This window comes from Ictidomys tridecemlineatus, chromosome 10 (genome assembly GCF_052094955.1).
Source record: "Ictidomys tridecemlineatus isolate mIctTri1 chromosome 10, mIctTri1.hap1, whole genome shotgun sequence".
NCBI classification, from domain to species: Eukaryota; Metazoa; Chordata; class Mammalia; order Rodentia; family Sciuridae; genus Ictidomys; species Ictidomys tridecemlineatus.
In genome coordinates this window covers 108,529,040-108,542,813 of record NC_135486.1, presented here as the reverse complement: position 1 = coordinate 108,542,813, position 13,774 = coordinate 108,529,040, and positions in this window count along the sequence as shown.

The following is a 13,774-nucleotide window of genomic DNA, read 5'->3' as shown; positions in this document are numbered from 1 at the left end:
TCTATATATCTCACAGCCGAAAGATACCTTGAAATTCACCCGCCATGGCCCCGAGCGGAGGTGATTCTGCAGGAGAAATGTGCAAGGTGCTTGCACACTCAGATGGCAGCCCTGCTGAGAGGGATGGAGGGTGTTTTGGCACATGGAGGCACCGCACCATCTTTGTAGAAGGCAGGTGTCAGTACATAAGATCACCCCATTTCCTGGGCTGAGTGCCATACTCTGTGTATTTTTCCTTTCCAGGGGGATGGAGAGATGACAGTCCCCGAAAACTGACCATCATTTTCTCTCCCAGTTAATCAACATTAGGGTAATTGGCACATTACATTCATTTTTTAGTGTGGTGGATGTGCTTGCGGCTCCACATAAATAATGAATAATCACGTAATGACCAGAAATGTGTGGCAAGCCATTGCGGGGAGCACATAATGGATGCTTTGTTTGTCTTCGGGGACTGTATTACCAGCGTGTAACTGATTAGGCTTTAAAACGCTCTGGGTTACCTGAGATCTGAGAGGTGCTCCATCAAGTCTGAGCCTGTTCCCTTCCACGTGGAACCTAAGGACGACCCAATATTTGCTTTTGGTCCCCCCTGTTTAAAAATGGAAGATATTTAGTCCTGCTCATCCATCACCTTGCCTGCCAATGATTTTCCCCCTCTCCCTTTGCTTTTAGAGAAAGCAACTAGAAACACCCAAGCAATGGAAATCACTCTTGAGTTATGTCTGTTTTTAGCACACGGTGCTTGAGTAGCAAAGTCAGGGCTCATTAAAAATAGGAATGTTGTAGCTTATAGAATTGGCCACTTTAAACACAGTCGTCTACACCCCAGTGGTTCTCAAACTGTTTTATAGTGGCCTGGGTTTTTATGAGGCATCTCTCAGTATCTGTGTGCATAACACACGCCAGTATATTTCCCTGAGGTTCGGCTGGGCACGGTATTCACAAGATCACTCCAGCCAGCAAAGAAGTAAGCGTTCCATGATTAATGTGAAAACCACCTGTCACTTTGTCAATGTTGACACAGATGCGTGACAGTTATGTTGCTACTGTTTAGAAGAATTATTTGAATTTCTGAGCATGCGCTGCTTACTTTTGCTTCTCAGTTTAAGCCTTAAAATGTTTCATCTCATGTAAAATTGAGTGCATTGTTATCTGCTTTGAACTGTGTACATAGAATGTTTGGAAATGGATGTGGTTTTGAGCTTTTGAAATGTGCGTGCTAACATGGTCAAGTTTGATGAGTAAGAACACAGAGAAACTGCACAACTGCTAATAAAGGATTAGCTGTGAAAGCAAAGGAAACATTAGGAGGAAGAAGTTAAACAGGGAGCAATGGAGAAAGAACAGAATGGATGGAGCTGAGAGAAAGGACCAAGCACCAACCAGACAGAAGCCAATACTGGGAATGCTGCAGAGGCTCAATAATATCCAGCACAAAATGTCAAGGCTAAGTGCACAGAATAAAGGCACCGAGTGCCATCCAGGTGAAGAGGTCTCACCTGGCATCTGATCTAAGACACCTGTTCCGACTACTGGCAAGAGGAGGCACAAGCAGCAAAATCACAAGGACAAACAGCAAACCCACACACTCCCGAACATGCAGGCTCGTCGGCACTGGCTCTTGTATCAGGAAAAGCTGAGACTAAATTATGATGTAGAAATGGCCCATACGATTTTCAAGTACTTGACTAGAGAAATAAACTTTAAGAATAACTCTTTGGATCTGGTGGGGCTGCATGGATCACTGTGGATACAGACAGTTTCATGACAGAGGGCATTGCAGCCCTCTGTGATGTGGCCCATGCCGATGGATTTTCATCTATTGATGTCTGTTTCATCTATTGATCTATCTTTCAACCTTGCCAAACTCATTTATTAGTTCCAATTGTTTTTACTGGATTCCTAGAGTTTTTTTTTTTTAACAAAATCATGTCCTCTGAGAATGGGAATATTTTTGCTTCTTTTCCAATCTAGATGCCTTTTATTTCTTTTTCTTGTCCAATTACTTTGGCTAGAGCCTCCAGGAGGAGTCATCAGAGTGGATGACCTTTGTCTTGTTGCCATGGGAACTAACTCTGGAAAGGAGGAGTGTGGCTGGGTTGGTGCAGGTTGGGGGCAGACTGTAGAACAAGGAATTCTCTGAGTGAGCTCTGGGTAAAGGACAATATTTATTAAAGTTCAAGTGATAAATATGTGTTCATCCGAGGCTCACGAATGTATTATGAAAACCCACAGTAACCACAGCAATTGTTTAGAACTTAGACCAGCCAAAGATGCTTTTCCAGGGAGGAGCAGGGGATGGCTGGCATGGTGTACGTTGCTGGTGTGTGGTGATATAGAAACCCACTGACTTTTAGTTGGTTTTAGGGTTGTTTTTGAATTCTCTGCCAAGAGAATTTTGTCTGCACCCGGTGTAGAGATGGCTCTCACTCTTCTACCCTTGATGCTCACCACACTCTTCTTGACATGTCTCCCTCTCATGTGTCTGCTGGTTTGCCCGTGGACAGGTGCAATGTCTGACCCCTCCCTGCCTCGCTCACAACACAGCACAGAACCCCTCAGCGGGGCCTCCGGAGCTGCACTGTGGTGGCCCAGAGAATAGACACCCGTCCTAGGGTCTGCAGGGCTCCAGTCCCAGACCCTTGAGTGGAGTGAAGTGGTGTGTCCGAGCCTCTTGGTTCTGCTGCCAACTTCTCATGTGATCCTGGGCCCACAGCACCGGCTCTTTCGGTTTCTCTTCTGAGTAATGGGTACAATGCCGCAGACTCCACCTGCCGCCACCCCTTCAGCCTCCTCCCCGTTCTCCTCCACCTCTTTCGCTGCCTGCGGCACAGTGGAAAGTTTTGTTAACAGGCCTCTGGAAGGAGTGAGAGGGCTCTGAAAGAAAGGGGACAAACCACCTGTGTGTTTGTCACTCGTCCCCTGATGAAACTAGTCAGACAGGGATTTGAACAGTGCTCACGGCTCCCTGGAGCAGGGGAAGTGCAGAGGGACGACTTCCTCGAGGGAACCCACTGACAGAGGTCAGCTGTTTCTAGGGGGGAAAGAGATGGATGGTTGTGAAAGAGGAAGTGGGGCTCCGGAAGCAGCTGTCAGGAGGAGGGCACTGTCAGGGCCCTGCCCAAGGCCCCTGGTGCTCTCTCTTCTGAGGACAGAGACCTGTCTTCACTAGCAGCCATGACCTGGGACTCTCTGAGGGCCTTCTCTGGTTGAGATGAGCACCAGGAGCAGCTCCCCACCAAGGGATGGAGGGGGATAAAGGATACCCACTCCCCCACTCACCTCTCACCTGTCCAGCAGGGTGACTCCTTATGTTCTACCCTGCCTCCCAGGGGCCCTGGCAGGGCTGAGGTCCAGTTGCCCAGGTTGCCCACAGTCACCACTGAATCCATAAGAAACGCTTTTCCTGTTGCCTCCCCTCCCGTCTCACTTCCCCACTGGGGATTTATGGGACCACCTTCTATATAAACATTTTGCCTTCAAATCTTTATTTCACAGTCTGCTTCCAGGTCCCCCCAGCACCCCCGACCTGAGACAGAGGAAAAGGAAAGGGGAGGGGGTCAGAGAGAGGGTTTCTCAGGAATCTGGAGAGGCCAGGGCCGCTCCATTTGTCAAGGTTGCCACAATTCCCAACACGCGACAACACGACAACACGACAAACGTAGTTGCCAAATTGCACCCTTTTAAAACTTTTTCACACACAATGTGGCATTATTGTGTGCTTTTCACACTTATTTTGAAGACACTTTGATCCTTTTGCAGGGGTGGAGTGAGCCGATGGGTGACACCATTTGCAGCTTCAGCAGGAGAGGTGTCCCCTTTCCAGCGTCCCAGTGCGCAGTGCCTCTCTGGGACCAATGGCGTTTTACCACTTGGAGATGACGTCACACTCCGCGTGGGAAACCCTTTGGGAATGTGCCCTGTGGGTCCAATGACCTCCAGGGGAGAAACAGGAAGTTCTCTCCAAGAAGCTCCTTCCCAAATCTGTGAAATGGGAGCAAGAGCCCAACCTTACTGGTGCGGGTTGTGAGCCCTCAACAAAAATGCGTTGGTGACAAGCTTCACTGGGGCCCAGGCGGATGGAGAATGCGCGAGAGAGTCGTTTCCTCCCTGTCCCCCGCCCCCACGCCTGCCTCTGACATCGGGGTGGGGCCCAGTGGGGCTTTGTGTGGCTTCTTTAAAGTTTCCAGTCTTTGGTGTCAGATGAAAGGCGGTTGATAAATATAAAACGCTGCTCTGATTACAATAAAGCTTCACGCCCAGAGTAGTGTAAATAACAGTGACACCAATGAAGGAAGCAAGAAGCCCAGCCTAGGCGACTGGGACAGCTTTCAGACCTGAACCCTGAGCTCTGGAAAGACAAGGGACCCCAGGAGGAGGACAGAGCTGGATGCAGAGAGGAGCCCAGAGCGAAGGCAGGGGAGGGACGGGTCACAGGCCTTAAGAAATCAAGTCCATTCCTGCTGGGGACAAGAAATTGGGGGAGTAAAGCTTTCTCTTCCTTTGACCCTGGCCAAACTCCCCTCCCCTCCGGGCTCTACTTCCTTCACCACCAGGGGGCGCTGTCCCCATCGTCTCACCCTTCTTTGGTGCCTTTATCCACCACCGTGGTCCAGCCCTGTCTTCTACCTGGAAGACTTCCAACTCTCCCTCTAAGGTCGATCTCAAATGCAGTCTCCTCCGCAAACACTCTCTAAATCCTGCCCACCTGATGGAACTGCATCTTCTGTTTCAGGTGCCTCCTCTGTGCCAGCACTATGCTGAGCCCCTTAGGTAGATTCTCGATCATTGCCCATGATAATTTCATGTCTTCATTTGGGCTTCCCCAGAAGCTGACTCTGAGACTGGGATTTCTGTGCAAATGGATTATTTGGGAGATCATCCCCAGGACACGATGGTAGGGAGAGAGGAATGAGACCCAGAAGGGGAGGCGCCAGCACAGGGTGAGTGGGTGAGTGCTCCAAGGGGTACTGGAGAGACCTGGTTTAGGGAATGAGTCATCTTAGTTTCTTTTGGCTGGAGACCTGTGCTTTGAAATGTCTTCTCCCTGGAAGAGGCTGAACTTCCAGGTCCAGTCCCTTGGGATTATCACTGATGAGCAAGGGTAGGGGCTGGTGTTATACACCAACTCTTTCTTTGCATGTCCCTTAGACATAGAAGCCCAGATACTGCTCAGGCAAGCCAAGAGGTGGGTGGACTCCTAGATGAGGTCCAGGGAGTGTTCTGGTATCTATTCCGCTCTGGGATCCTTCCCCATTTTGTAGACCAGGAAATGGATGCTAAGACAAGATCACTAAGGCCACTAACCCACAGGGGAACTGAGATTCAAACCCAGGTCTGTCTGATTTTGTTTTTTAGGTGCTGGGAATTGAACCCATGGGGGGCACTTAACCACTGAGCCACATCCCCAGCCCCCCCCCCTTTTAAATATCTTACTTAGAGACAGGGTCTCACTAGGTTGCTCAGGGCCTCTCTAAATTGCTTTGAACTCAAGATCCTCCTGCCTTAGCCTCCCGAGCTGCTGGGATTACAGGTGTGCGCCATCGGTCGGTCTGATTTTAAGCACTGTCTGCTGTCTCCTGGAGATTCCCGTTGTCTCTTGGTGAGCACCCACCTCTGCCCAGCACCAAGAGGAGCCAAGTATATAGGAAAAGGCTCAGATAACACCCATAACCAAACCACCAGGCCCTGAGGGTGGAGTGTGGACAAGGACAAGTTCACTGGCAGAAAAAGAAGGTTCCTCTATAGAAATAATAATGACACATCCCAAGGAGGAGTCACTTTTGGGAGTGTGACTAATTTTTGTTCTGGGACTCAGATTCCCCCTCCCCCACCACCCACCAGTGTTCAGTTTCCCCCCCCCCCCTTGTGTTTTGTTTTCTGATTTTGACTAAAGGTGAGAAGGGTGGAAAGTTATTATGTGGAGATTGGAAACCAGACCACAGTGAGCTGGGAACCCCAGAGCCTAAATTCATGGCTGTGCTCCCGCCTAACAGGATTGGCTCTTGGGGTCGGAGGTCACACTCATAAAGAATCTCAACTTTGTTCCATGGTTAGGGCTGTTTAATGGCTCTGCATAAATATTTCTCCAAGGGCCAACAAATTAATGACTCCTAGGACCCTTGAAAGCCTGGTGAGCAAAGAAACTTAAAAGGCGACCCAATTTGTTGGGCTCAGAGTTATTGGGATCAAGCTGGATTTGGCTTCCTCTGTTTATTCAATTTGTTTCCAAATGTAAATTTTGGGAAAACAGACCATTAAGGAGAAAAGGTGCTCCAGGGTACTTGCAACTGTCTGAGTAACAGGTAAAAAAAAGCAATAAAATATCAACTGGCTTGTGGCTGAGGGTCTCCAATGCCAAAGACAATCATAGGAAACAGAAGCACACTCTTGGGACAATGGACTTTGGACAGATTATGCCTTTCTTCCAAATATCCAGGCTAAAGTTTCCAGTTTGTCAAAATGAAAGAGAGATGCAATTATTTGTGTCTAGAACCTGGAATTTGGGGGTCTTGGGAAATTGTTGCTTCAGATATGCAACACATGTTTTTTTGGGGGGAGGCTTGGCTTGTACCTGGGCAACCTGAGCTCTTCTTGCAAGGAGTCTTGCAAGAATGGATGCTTCAAAATCTCTCCCACACAGGGCAGCTGGGGGAAAGGCTAAGCATCTTGACGTCTGATGAGTCTGGGCTGGAAGCATTTGTCCTCTACTCACCAGCTCTGTGACCTTGGGCAACCTCCTCCAAATTCCTGCTTGCTGGAACCTCAGAATGTGACCTTATTTGGAAATAAGGTCTTTGCAGATGTCACTAGATAAGGATGAGATGAGATAATCCTGAACCTAGGTTGGGCCCCAGATCCAAAGACGGGTTTTCTTCTAAGAGGAGATGACAGAGAGACTCACAGAGGTGGAGGCAGAGACCACAGTGATGTGTCTTGGTAGCACCAAGAACAGCCAACAATCATCAGAAACTATAAGAGACACATGGAACAGACTTTTCCTTAAGACCCAGGAGGAACCCATCCTGCTGATTCTTTGATCTCCGAATTCCAGAACCATGAGAACACATTTCTACTCTTTCAAGCAACCCAGCTTGTGGTGATTTGTTACAGTAGCCCTCAAACTCATTTCCTACTCCAGAGAGAATTATGGAACAGTGAATGAAAAGACAGATGCCAGTATTTGGTGGAGGTGGACAATCTTCCAGGGCTAATTCTTCTCTCATAGGTAACCGTGGAGCCTGGGGTTGTACTCATCTTCATCTGCCATCTTCCTGGCACCCACCCAGCTCACACGTGGAACACAAATTGGGAGTCTCCAGGAACACCCTTCAGCCAGTGATGGACGAGAATTGGCAAGGACATCCCCCAGCTCCTTCCCCACCAGCTGGGATGGACAGGACGCCCATTCTGCCCTGTCTCCCAGAGTCCCCAGAAGGACTGAGACCCAGTTTCCTCCAGTAGTGACTGCTCGAACACACACATTACTGGATTTCATTTTACTTCAGTTTCCTGTGGCAGCCATAACCAACGACCACCAACTTGGTGGCTTAAAATGGCAGCCACTACTCTCACAGTTCTGGAGGCTGGAAGTCCAGACAGGGACTTCTGGGCTGATGTCAAGTGTCAGAAGGGCCATGCTTGGCCAGAGGCTCTGGAGGAGAATTTCTTCTTTGCCTTTCCAGTTCCTGGCGGTCATCAGCAGTCCTTAGCATTCTTTGGCTTGTGGCCGCACCGTTCCCATCTCTGTCTCAGTCTTCACTGGGTGGGCCTCCTTCTCGGCCTCCATTGCAGAAATGTTCATGGAGCTCCACTAAGGGTCCACCCAGGCAGTCCAGGATAATATCCTCTCCTTAAGATCTTAACCACATCGGCAGAGTGCCCCTTCTCACCATATATGGTAACAGCGTCCACAGGTTTCAGGATTCAAATGTGAATATCTTTTGAGGGTGACATTCTCCAAAGTCGCACATGCCTCTTCCTGACTTACTTCTCACACTCCCACCAACATTTCTTGGGGTCAACTTCCCAGTCAACCACTGGAACTCAATCCTTGCCTCAGCGATGGCTTCTGTGGGGAACTCACCTCTGACAGGAGCATTTCATAGGAATGAGCTCGGTCTTCCAAGGAATCATTTATTCATCTGTCATACTCGGGTTTCACTAACAGTCGTGCTTACCTGACACTGAGGGACATGGTTAAGTTCTAGGAGGATTGTTGATGGACTTGAAACCGTAGTTTCAAGGCATGGGGTGTGGTTGGCTTGAGCAAGTTTTTTTGGTTTTGTTTTTGTTTTGGTACTAGGGATTGAACCCAGGGGCAGTTAACCACTGAGCCACATCCCCAGCCCTTTTAATATTGAGTTTAGAGACAGGGTCTTTCTGAGTTGCTTAGGGCCTCGCTTAATTGCCAAGGCTGCCTTTGAACTTGGGATCCTCCTGCCCCAGCCTCCCAAGCTGCTGGGATTGCCCATATGTATCACCATGCCTGGCTTGAGCAGCAGCTTTCTGGATAATAATCCAAGAAAAAAGACATCAGAGAGAAGCCGAATGGGGAACTTCTCTGCCATTTGGAACATCCCTCAGCTTCAATGTGTGATGCAGGCCAGAGAGAGCCCAGCCCTCATAGCTGTGGGGTCTCCCGCAGTGGGTTGTGGGGGTGTGTGGTGACACAGGTGAGCTTTTCCTAATAGGCCCTGAACAGGGTGGCAGAGGGGAGGGCACCCAACTACCTAGGGCTGTTACCTTTGCACGGATGTTCAGGTCATGACACCTGTTGATGTCCCTGGCTCTCTCTGGACATGCTATGAGGTCATGCTCTGAGGCTCAGAGGTGTTTGTTTGCTCCTGGGATCATTCGTTCATTCATTCATTCATTCATTCGTTCATTCATTCATTCATTCACTTATGCATCCTCTCGTCTGCTGAACAAGACGGGTGTGCAGGTGGAGAGAGGATCAGGGCAGCTTCTCCTGAGGAAGAGATCTTTCATTGGGGACCCAACGATGACAAAGTATGAGACAGTCAACAAGCAGGGAGAGTCTCTCTGCAGGGCCAGTCCCCAACAGAAAAGAAAAGGCCTCGATGGGCTCATGGGACACACCAGGAGGACAATTGTCTCAGGCGGGCCTGCTCTGGTGCCTGTTGAGAAATTTGCATCTACTCAGAACCCAATGGAGTCACCAGAGGCCGAGGAGGACATGCCTCCGTGGATGCCTGAGGAACGTGCTGCTGCCTGCAGTGGTTTACACCTGTAATCCCAGTGGCTTGGGAGGCTGAGGTGGGAGGATCACAAGTTAGAGTCCAGCCTGGGTAACTGAGTAAGACCCTGTCTCAAAATTTAAAAAAAAATAAAAAGGGCTGGGGGTGTAGCTCAGGGATAGAGCACCCCTGAGGTCAATTCCCAGCAATACAAAGAAAAAAAAATAACATCCCTTATACTGGCCTCAGAAAGGGTCAGGGAGATGGGGTAAGGCTAGTGGACATCTGGGGGAGGGGCACATGGTAGCTGGATTATCGTACTTTGGCTTTATACTATGTCTTCTTCTCAATCCCTAATTCCCAAAGCCTGAGGGGCTGGGGCTAGTACAATCTGACTGGGGTCCTTGTGAGAGGCGATCAAAACACAGATACACACAGAGGGACACTTGGGAGGACCCAGGGAGAAGATGGCATCCACAGAACAAAAAGAGAGGCTGCAGGAGGAACCAGCATGCTCATACATCAAGATCTCAGATTTTTAGCCTCCAGAATTGTGAGAAAATAATTGTTTGCTGCTATTTCAATGCTCCGTTGGTGGTACTTTTGTTATAGAAGCTGAGCTGACTGATACACACTGTGTAGGCTCAAATTGGCCAGCACGAGGATGCTGGCCTCTTCTTTCTCTCCTGGTTCCTCCAGATGTCCTGCCTCCTCTGTGGTGTTCACATCTGTCTCCCACCCTAAGGCTGTATTTCCCAGGACTCCCTTGGCAGGGGCCCTCCCACTGGGGAGGAGACCAGTGGTATGCTCTGGAAGCCCAGTAGCCTCTGTCCTCGGCTGCTCACATCCTGAATTCTCCTGGAGACTCCCTCAAGGAGTCCCTTCTGCTGCCCCTCACGTCTCCTACACACTTACAGCAATTCCCCAAGCAAATGAAAGTCACTTTTACATTATGGAGACAGACCAAATTAGCATTTAGCAGAGAAAGGGGCTTCTTTTTTTTGCGAATCATATAACTCTAAATTACCTTCAATTTCCTAAATGGAATTTGGCTCCAGATTCACTCTGGGATGGAGTAGTCCGTAATGAGATTATATTATGTTTGGGGGAAAACATTCAAATGACCAAGATAATTAATTTTGCATAACAACCAACATATAGCAAGATCCAGAGCTGTAACTCAAAGCCTGCAACCTACAGGGAGCCCCTGGGGGTGATGATGCTTCTTTCCCAACACAGCAACAAAGACAGTTCTGGGGACCCGTGAAAGGCAGAGGTATTAAAGCCAAGAATGTCGGGTGCTTTCTGTTCTGACCACAATCTTCATCTTTTCTCAGCAGCTGTCATTTACCCTAGGAGCTCTCTTGGGTCTGAGGAGATGAAAGGCACCCTCAGGCCCACACAGGCCTCCTGGAGGGGCTTTCTGGGAGGAATCTTTTGAGAACCGTTCCCAAGAATCAAAAATGGTGTTCGTGCTGAATCAGGCCCCAGTTCACTCTGTGTGTGTGTGTGTGTCCGTGTGTGCACCTGTGCTTGTGTGCACACACAGGCTTGACTTTAAAAGGAAAGAACAAGATCAAACTCTGCTCAGTTCTCTGAATCCTGGACTGCCAGGTGGCTTTATTTGTATGATATTAGTCTTGTCTGAACATCTGGGAAGGATTTCACACAGCAGCAATTTTCTAGTTTCTGATTCATTGTTAAAATCACCTCGGAAATCGGCAGACCTGGTATTCTGCCCACCTGCTCTCCCATCTATTGACTGCATCTCGTTCTCACCTAGTCTAGGGACAGACGTTCGCTGGGAATCAGAGAACTACATTTTCATTTGGGATCTGCCTCTAACTGCCTGCACGGCCTCACAAATAAATTCCTGTATTCAAATAAATTATTAGGTAAAAAATATTCATATTAGTCCTGTTCATAAGAGTCAAAGTAGGAACAACCCAAATGTCCACCCATAGATAGGTGGATATATAAATCTTCAAATATTCACACTGTGAAATATTACTAAGCCATGGAAAGAGAAGGAATAAGACCAAGATGAGCCTTGAAGACATTATGGACAGTGGCAGAAGCCAGACACAGAGGTCACATATTGTGTGGTCCCATTGCTGTGGTGTAGAAGAAGTCAGTTCATAGAGATGATAGATTAGTGACGGCCAGGAACGGAGGGGAGAGAGTAATGGGAGTGGCAGCTTAATGAATGAGAGGTGATGAGAACTGGAGGTGGGGGATACACAACATGGTGAATGTACTAATTGCCATTGAATTATATCCTTAAAATAATCAACTCTACATGAAATCATTGAAATCCAGTGTGTACTTTTTTCCCTGAAAGCACTGGGGATTGAACCCAGGGCTTGATACATAGTAGGCAAGCATTCTACCCCAAGCCACGTCCCTAGCCCCATAAAAGGGTTAATTTTAAATTATGTGAATTTGAATTCCTTTAGAAAAAGAAGTTCCTCCCATCCCACCTCCCATCAGGTCTGAGGGTCATCCTCTGGGGAAGTTAGGGGGTCAGAAAAGAAACTGACATTTCAAACTTCCAGCTTAGAGGACAGATGGAGTCAGTTGATGCTTATTTGCAGCTTAATACTCTCTTTAAAGACTCCAGCCAGGTGTGGTGGCACTTGCCTGTCATCCCAGTGGCTCCAGAGGCTGAGGCAGGAGGGTCTTGAGTTCAAAGTCAGCCTCAGCAGCTTAGCGAGGCCCTAGGCGATTCAGCAAGACCCTGTCTCTAAATAACATATAAAAAAGGGCTGGGGATGTGGCTCAATGCTTAAGCGCTCCTGGGTTCAATCCCTGGTACAAAAACAAAACAAAACAAACAAAACCCTTGCAAATCTGATTTTTCTTTGGTGATTGGAAGTTTCCAAGGTAAGTCCTCTCCCCAGTGGGCCCCAGTACTCATGTCCGTCCGTCCGTAGGTTGTCCCTCTCACACTCAAACCACTAGCCCTGAAATTGGCTTTGACCAATAGAATCCAGAAGAAGAATAGAATACAGAATTTCCAAAGCTGGACCTTAAGAGCTCTGACGTTGTCACCGTCGCTTCAAGGACACTCAGAGCAGAACCCTGACGCGATGCCGTGAGCCAGGCCAAGCCACATGGGGGCCACCCAGGGGACCTCCCAGCAGTTGCCAGTGCCAGCCAGTGAGTGAGCAACCTTGGACATCCCAGCTCAGGAGAAGCTCCAGATAGCACAGCCCTCCCTGATTCCCAAGAAGCAGACCTACCCACTGAGCCTAGCAGACCCCAGCCTCATAAGCAGGTTTTGATATCATGGCCTCTGCCCCAGGTGCTTAGCCTGGGTGGCTTGTTCCACAACAGACACTAACAAGAAGAGCTTTGGCTGCATCTTCAGCAAGCAACCATCCTTCTCCTGTCTGTCTCCTGTACCTGGCCCAGCTCACATGTCTACACCCCATGCCTGACCCCTGCAGGCACCTGAATTTGCAGCCCTGATCTCCAAGTTGTCATGTTCAGATTCCTCACATACCAGTCTGAGCAGAGAGAGTGCACAAAAGAGAGTCTCTAGGAGGTGGATCATTCCAGGATCTCCAAAGAGATAGATTCAATAGGATAAATGTGTGTGTGTGTGTGTGTGTGTGTGTGTGTGTGTGTGTGTGTGTGTGCATATACATATGTATATACAGATGCACATGTGTGCATAGACATATGTGTAAGTGAGAGAGACACACACAAAGATTTATGTCAAGAAAACGACTTCTGCAATTGTGGAGGCTGCAAGTTCCGAATCCGTAGGGCAGCCAGAAGGCTGGCGTGCTGGGAAGAGGGGATGTGTCCACAGACCAGGCAGCCCATGACTGTCGGCAGGCAGGATTCCCTCTTTCTTCAGGAACATCAGTCTTTGATCTTGTCGAGAACTTCAGTTGGCAGCATGAGGACCCGTTGCCGTGCTCACAGCTTGCGGATACAATATTCATCATATCTTCACAAGAACATCTAGGCTGGCGTTTGACTATGCTTTTGGGTGCCATGACCCAGCCAAGTTGAGGCATGAAATTAGCCACCCCAGGGTGCAATGAACCAAATGTGAGGGCCCATTTGACGCACAGGTTTCCAAATTAAACCTCTGCCCTGATGGCTTTGGAGGCTCCCTGGAGGAGTTCCCAGCAACAAAATGTCCCTTCCTCCCAGCTTCAGTGTATTTTTACCTCTTCCTCAGAGGACCCCCTTGGGCTACTGGATTGAGGATGAATGAGATCACTGGGACAGCTGGGGTTTAGATCCCCAGGAGACGGGGTGAGGAGGGTGGGAGTCAAAACATCTGGGAGGCCTGACTTACCCCCACAGCTCTCTCCCATACATGATCTGGGCTCCCTCTCCTTCCCTACCTGCTCCCCTCTGACCCTACTCCCTCACCAAATTCTCCTGGTACACCCAGCCGTCTCCTCAGGGTGTGTGGCTAGAGGACCCCACCTCAGACAGACCTTAATGTGAAAAGTGGAGCTAGATGACACAGTGCCATGCAGTCATTAAAACACCACCACTACTACCGAGCAGGAGCTGCGTATCAGTGTTATTTCTAGGTGCTGGATATA